The sequence below is a fragment of the Arachis duranensis genome, chromosome 7, assembly GCF_000817695.3.
Source record: "Arachis duranensis cultivar V14167 chromosome 7, aradu.V14167.gnm2.J7QH, whole genome shotgun sequence".
Classification (NCBI taxonomy): domain Eukaryota; kingdom Viridiplantae; phylum Streptophyta; class Magnoliopsida; order Fabales; family Fabaceae; genus Arachis; species Arachis duranensis.
In genome coordinates, this window is record NC_029778.3 from 52,851,125 (window position 1) to 52,858,782 (window position 7,658).

A 7,658-nucleotide genomic window follows, 5' to 3' on the forward strand; every position below is an offset into this window, starting at 1 on the left:
GTTATCCTGACAGCAAATTCTGATTATATTTGCAAATCTTTTTTGAGTTGCTTCTTGCATACAACGTTCTTTTATTTCCTCTCTTATAGCAGAGGTTGCCCCACCAAAATTATTTTCAATTGTTCCTCTATTTATTTCTCTTATAAATCTTCCCATTATAAATTCATTAGCAGGATATGGAAGTTTTGTTATATACATACTAAGATAATGATTTTTATCTTCTTCTTTTAATTTCACCAAGTTTTGGATTAGTAAAGACTTCTAATTAATAAGAAGGAATTCAACCAGTTTTCAAAAATTTCTTTTTTGTTCTTTTTGCAGTCTAAATCGAGCATTCTTTCTCCTTCCATTTTCTGGATTTTAGGAACGTATTTTGATGGTATTTTTGCATATTTTGAATCTTTATTTATAAACCCTTTTTTAAAAGCATAATTATCAAAACCTGTTTCCCATTTAAATTGAGATTGATTATCCTTAGATGTTCCAGCTTCATTTTTTACTTGTATTGGAATAGCTGGTTCTTCGTCACTTGAATAATCTAGAATGTGTTCTTCATTTTCTATATTTTCAGAATTTACTAATTCTTCCTCTATTTGAAAACCATGTTCCATAATATTATTTTCTTGAGCCATTTTTAATTGTTTAAAAAGCATTGTAACTTCTTCTAATTTTTCTTCAATATTCATAATTTTAGTGGTGGTTTTACTTTTAAATCTGTTATGTTAATTATGTTTTGAAATTTTATGGATGTTAATATTTCTTCAAGCATATCTACTATAGAATTTAATTGTGGGTTAAAAGTATGATATAGATGTGGAGAATCATTTCCATGGTAACATTTTTTAGAAATTCCGTGTGAAAAATAAGTTTTTTCAGGTTTTTGAAGTCCTTCAATAAAACTTATAGTAAAATAAAGATTTTGAGAAAAATCATTTTGTATTGATTTTAAAAATTCGGTGTCATTACAGTTGACATTAGTTAAAATCATTAATTTTTGATCTATTAATTTTGATAACTTAATTATTTCTTTTCTTAAATCTTCTAATTTACTTTTTTCCATTAGGTGACGCTTTTCTTTGTGAAATGTTACACTTTTAAATTAAAAGTGTAACTTTAGTCACCACTAGTTACCATAGACATAGCCACCGGAGACTTGGCTATAAAATAATATTTAAAACACAATCTATGTGATGGTACCCAATGCAGCAGTGATAATCATAATTAGTGGACTGAAAGAAGTCACAAAAACTGGTCCACGTCCTCTAGTCACAACTCAATTCCAGAACACACCACTCCCTGGTTGAAGAGCATTAAAATTATTTATAAATTAAATTTCCATACTAATAATAATCGAATTAAACCAAGATAATAAGTCTAATATATAACTCACAGAATAAACACAAGCAAGAAGCCTCGAGTCCCAGCCAATGGACCAAACACTCATATCACGCGTTGTGGACTTCCCTTCATGCCTCAGATCTCCGCTGGACCTCCCTTCATGCCTCCCGCCGCCCCCTCCTTCCGGCTGCTGCCTCCTTCCGGCCGCTGCCTCCTTAGGCACTGCACTTCTCCGCGCTGCCAAATCCATCCGGAGGCGCCACTCCATCGAGCCTTGTCTACCAGAATCCGTCGATTCCACCTCCTGGTGTTAGCTCTGCGGTTGCAATGGCTCCCAGCATCGCCTCTGCTGCTGGTGGCGTTGTGGTTCCGGCGTCTGTGCCGCACATGCATCCAATGATGGCGTATCAGGTTCCTCCCAGCCAGCCCGCCATCCCAACCCTGAGACCGCCCTACGCGATGCCAAACGGTTATGCCGCCATCCCAGGTGCTCCTCAAACGGCTGTACCTCCTGCTGGTGGGTTTTGTTGCTTCCATAGCTCAATTATTTATTAGTTGAACTGTTTATTTATTATTGTTAACTGCTTCCATAGTTGTTTATTTTTTGTTGTTGCTTCCATAGTTCAACTAGTTGATTTGTTCTCTTTGTTTGGTTCTTATCTGTTTTGATTTTAATTACATATAATGTTGATTTGTTCTCCACCTTATGACTTGTTAGTTTCTTGTTGTTGGCCTATTATTTCTAAGTATCCAAGTTCTGTTCATCCAAAAAACACCAACCCCATTCATAATAACTCTCTAACCTACCATCCATTCCTACAACAGAAATTTAAGAGCACAATCTGTTTGAGAAAAGGTTTCACAGAAAATGAAACACGAGCCTCTTCATTTGTAACATAACACCCTCTCTACTGTTATAGAGACTCTATATTATTGTGGCTGAGAAAAAAAAAACACTTATACATATTAATATTTTTGGCAATGGAAGATTCAAGCAAGATACTAAGAAGATCTATTAATTGTTTTCTTCAAAACTATCACTATTTTACCTCAACAGTAAATGCGGTAAATCATTTTATTGTGAAGCAACTTCTCATTTTAGTTTTCGTGATTTTTCATGCCTAAACCTAACAGGGCTAAAGCTCAGGATTCTTGATTATATAGATGTTTAAACTCTGGAGTATCTTTCTCTAACAATAGCTATATCACCTAATATTTGACTTAAATGTGAAATGAAACCATGATAAGCATATGCATATAGGCATCGCTTGAGTTATTGTCATTCTAGTCGCTCAATTTAGCTTAGTCAAGCTATTGGTTCTATCCAAGCAATTGCCAAGGCATCAAAAGATCAAATTCTGGAGAACACAAACCTTTCTGCTGAGAAGGCAGAGATGATTTCAAGGTTTCTGAGGGACCCCAAGTTTTACTCTTCTCCCAAGTTTTACAACAATAAATAATAATGGAAAGTGAGTATCTCCTTCTAATTCCTTTATCTGGTTAGCTTCACTTAGAATAGTTCTCGTATTCGTAGTTTCAAATTAGACCGAGAAATAGATAATGACTTGGAAACCTTCAGTTAATCAGTATTCAAATCTCATCATACCGTTGTGATTATTATTATTAATACTATTTCAGGCTTAAAAACTTTTCAGGATAAGCTCAATGAGTCAGCACACAAGGTATTAACTGATTATCAAGCTGCTGCAGTGACTCTTATCGCTATTATCAGCTGCACCTGGTGATGTGAGTATTACTTATCATGCTTGCTTGCTTGTTGCATTTTGTTCATCTATTGGCTAAGCTTGATTTTAGAATAATAATGTTCATCTCTTGGTTGCTATTCTTGATTCTTGATTTTCGTTATGATTTTTTACTGCTGCTATTTTTTCCTGTTTTGTACTTGATTTTTGGTTCTTGATTTTTCCCTGCATCTATTTTTCATTGCTCATTTCTGTTCTTGATTTTTGTTCTTGTATTCTGTCTGCATCTATTTTTCACTGTCAGTTTCTGTTCTGTTCTTGATTCTTGATTTTTGTTGATTTTGAATTTGTTCTCTAACTTTTGTGGTTGCAGTTTTTTATTTATTTGATTTTAATTTGTTGTTTGGTGTTCTCATGTCAATTTTGGTTAAGTGCTCTCTGTTCTTATTTTATTTTGATCACTCAGGTTTCGATCCCAGAATTGTACAATGGAATAGGTGATAAGCTTCCTAAATTTTATTATTCTGTTATCTTGTGTAAATTTTGTCCAATAAAATTCCTTTTTTCTGCTTTCCAACACTTGTATACACTATTATTTTCTTGAAGATCGGTTCCCAATTCCTTTTCAGAAAAGCTACCATTCGTAATTCATAACTTCCTTTTTATCCTGCTTGTTTTATGGGATACTAGAAAATGTAGATGGATTTTCTGGTAGATTCCGTTTTCTTCATTTGACATTTCTTTGTAGTTGGTCTTTAAGTTCTAGACAGGAGATGATGTGTATTCACTTTTTTTATGTCACATAATTTTCATTTGGAGTGTTTTTATTTTATTATTATTACTATTTGCTAATTCATATTAGGGAACAGCTTTTTTTATAACATGTGGCATGTAAAACTGCATAGAATTTAAGACAAAATGGTATCCTACTGTTCCAACTAACATTTGAAGTTCTGAGATGTCAAAATATAATGTCACTCTACATCACTAGCAGAATCCCAACTTGGTTTGGGGGCACTGAATGATGCAGCTCACTTCCCACATGCAAGATTTAGTTTAACTGTTCAAGTCAGTTAGAAAATGATCCCACATTCAGTTATATCAACCGAAAAAGAGTCAGGCCTATTAGCAGAATTGAATGGAACTGAGTAATTCAACTCATTATTTCATTTGTCATCGAATTCTATTGAGACTCAAACTCTTTTTCCCTTTCCCTTCCTCTCATTCCCTCCTTCTTCTTCCTACCCTAGACCCTAAACATTTACCTTACAGAAAAGTATAGGTTTTTAAAGGTAGTGTAACATTGGAAAATGAATTTCCAGGATGCATGAGCAGCAGAAAAGCATTATTATCAACAGAGCATTAATAAAGAGGGTAAAACAAGATATAAAAGCTGTGAGTAAATGTAATTTAGAATAAATTGAGAGATAAAGCAGGCACAGGAAGTTTGGTTTTGGTGTGAACTTTGTTTCAGTTGTGCCATGTGTGTGTTCCGAGTTTTGGTCAACTTTTTCTTTCTTTGATAGGCGAGGGTTTTGGAATTGTTCAATGTATATTGTGTGTTTAGTCAAATTGAATTGCTGATATATGCAGAGTGTGTGCTATCCTGCAATACCAAATGGAAGCCCTGTCATCAGTGGGATCTACAATAGAAAACTGTTTAATTTAATTTTAAGCTGCGCCGGTTTAGCTTTTGAATGCATTATTTTAGCTATCAAATTTAATTTTGTTAGGAAAATTGCTTACCCTGTCTCTGTTTCTGTTGCTGTTCTCATTTACTTCAGATTATAATTAAAATTGCTGCCGAGAATGGTATTCGAAAAATTTTGATTGGACAGTTAAGTATCTTAATCATTTGAATTTTTCAATGAATCTTTCTAAAACAAATATGAAGAACTTTGTAACACAAGATGGCAGTAAATGACATCATCATAAGGATAAAAAATCTTTGATGGACTAGTGCATCACCTTATTGTTCACAATCCTCTAGTGTGTATTATTATTAACACGACTCTCTTAATAGAAATTTAGGACAACTTATCTTTCTAATACGGGAAGGTATATTGTCAACACCAGCTATATCTGCTGTGATAAGGAAGCAGAAGGCGAGCCAATCTAATTAACCCCTTTTTATCTTAGTCCTGGTGCGATGGGTTATTTTTTGCTGTAAAATATGTAATGATTCCTATTTATTGATTGATTTATTATGTTTGCAGACTGATTTGAGGTTCCAGAACCATGCTGTCCTTGCTTTCCACGAAGCTGCTGAAGCCTACTTGGTTGGTTTGTTTGAGGACACCAACTTGTGTGCCATCCATGCCAAGAGGTCACCATAATGCCCAAAGACATTCAGCTTGCTCGCCGCATCCGTGGTGAACATGCTTAGGCTGATTGATTTCATGCTTCTTGATCGCTTTGGAATACACCTTGTGTTACTAGTTTAGTATTGTTCAAGTTTCCTATGCCATTGTATAGTTCTCGACAACCTTTTAGGTTTCAATTGATGTCTTTAGAATGATTATTTTGGTTATGGTACAGTAGATCATAGAAAGATACTACAAATGGAATGATTTGATTACTGGTGTAAGACAGTTTATTTTGGATTTAGCTCTTAATAATTAATATTAACTTTGATACAATTCTGAATGTGTTGGGTATTTGATATGTGAACTTCAGTAGAATTTCTTCCTCAACATGACAGCAATGATAGTGAGCTTTGTGATTTAACGGCCGTATCTTTTGTTATTGCCACGCTTTAAAAGTGTGGCCATATCTTCCTCTATTGCCACGCTTTAAAAGCGTGGCCACATCTTTTACATACGGCCACGCTTTTAAAGCGTGGCCATATCTCCCACCTATGGCCACGTTTTTAAACGTGACAATCTACAAAAAACGTGGCAAAAAAAGCGTGGCGATAGGTTTGAAAAAGCGTGGCGACAGAGCAACCGCCACCCTTGAAGAGGCCACCCTTTCAAAAGCGTGATGATAGTTTGCCACGCTTTTTTCAGCTTTTCACCACGCTTTAAAAGCGTGGCAATAAACATATTTTCTTGTAGTGACGTTCAAATATAAAGGTTGCAATTGCACCCTCAAAAATGCCCAAAAAGCATATCCAAGATGTGAGTGAGAGCTCTGCTGGTACATCTTCAAAGTCAGACTAAAATTCCACAAAATAGAAACACTACTAGTCAAAATTTTATCAGAATTTAAAGTTAGGTAGATTAGAATTTGTTGCCTCAATAACCCAAAAATAGATCATGTTGCATAAACCATCGATTTTCAAAATTCATTCCTCCTAATCTACCCATCAATAAATTCTAAAATTTTTGTGGGATAATCTATACACACCCAGGTCTTATAGAAAATTAATTTTACAAATCATTACCATATAGATTGCTCCCAGAAGTTTCCACAAGTTGACGCCAAATCTGCTGAATTTCTGTAACAAGCAATTCAACAACCTCACAAAATCTTGTATCTAAGCTTTTAACCTTTCTAAAATCACACTTCTAACTTTTTTTTAGTTAACCAACGTTGATACAACTATTAGCACAACCCTAAGATATCAGATTCATCAATTCAACAATACCAAAGTGCATGTACATAATAGTTCATCCAATTTCTGCTACATCTAAAAATAGAATTTCAATCATGCACTCATCATCATCCATTCACATAATCAAACAGCAATCATCACTTTCAAACATAGTTACAATCATGAATATCTAGCTATCCTAATCCCTTACCTTTTGTTGTGAATCAAAAACACAAAATTTTGCTCCTGCTTCTCTCCTGAATCTGAACCCTAGCAATTACAAGAAACCAGAATTTTGGTCACATCCTCAAGGCCATTCGGCCAATTCAAACAGGAGAAAGGGAAGAACACTCATTCCTCTTTGCTTGTGGTGGTGTCTGTGCTAACAAAATTCGAATAATCTGTACGAATAGAGCTAGGGGAAGGTTCAGAAATTTTGAGAAATTTTGAATTGGAGGATAAAGGGAAGGAAATGAAGCTGCTCGACCTTACCTAGAATAGAAGTTTGAAGAAATAGCTTGGTGGATAGGGTGCAGCTCCTTTTTTCTGAACAGAATAGATTAGGGTTCATACTCGTAAAAGAGGGGAAGAGAAGGACGACGAGGGGGACAGTGAACGGCAAACGGAGAACAGCGAACGCAAACTGCAGTGTGGTGACGAAGGCTACGCTGCGGTGATACTTTCTCATGTCCTCTTCTCATATCAAACGAGTACGAGCGTGAATAGGGTGGAAGAAATAGCAAGTAAATGAGAAAATGCGAGAGATATAGACTCGTTATAGTGACTAGTGACCATACAAAAATTGATTCAAAAGTGTCACAGTATTACTAAATAGAGACACTTATTTCAAGTGTGGTAAAATAAGTGTAGCTATATATTCAATTTGTTGTAGTGATTACCTGTCCCACCTGTCCCGAACAAATAGGCTGCGTAAACAGAATAGGACAAGACATTGAGAACAGGACAAATGGATAGAGATAAACTAAAATAAATTATAAAAATTTAATTTATTTTCATTTTTTATTCAAAAAATTTGAGATGAAAAATATAATAATAATAAATATAATTATGAAAAATTAACA

General features: G+C 34.7%; 2 long non-coding RNA genes across 10 annotated transcripts in view; one reads left to right on the forward strand and one right to left on the reverse strand.

Moving 5' to 3' along the window:
* The window catches only part of LOC107459059 (uncharacterized), a 16,499-nt gene extending 9,149 nt beyond the window's left edge, over nucleotides 1-7,350 (reverse strand). For 2 of the 9 annotated variants that reach the window (XR_008001454.1, XR_008001453.1), the window contains exons 1-2: nucleotides 7,069-7,350; nucleotides 6,788-6,977 (exon numbers count right to left, since the gene is read on the reverse strand). This is a non-coding gene — a long non-coding RNA (uncharacterized LOC107459059). Of the gene's footprint in view, nucleotides 1-1,197; nucleotides 1,297-1,390; nucleotides 1,485-6,787; nucleotides 6,992-7,068 lie in introns of those variants that run through there. The other 7 variants (XR_008001450.1, XR_008001448.1, XR_008001456.1 and 4 more) reach the window with 6 other exon arrangements.
* Nucleotides 1,978-5,680, forward strand: LOC107459058 (uncharacterized). The gene is made up of 3 exons (XR_008001457.1): nucleotides 1,978-2,807; nucleotides 2,977-3,084; nucleotides 5,258-5,680. It is a non-coding gene; the product is annotated as an uncharacterized LOC107459058 (long non-coding RNA).
* Nucleotides 7,351-7,658: the final 308 nt, after the last annotated feature.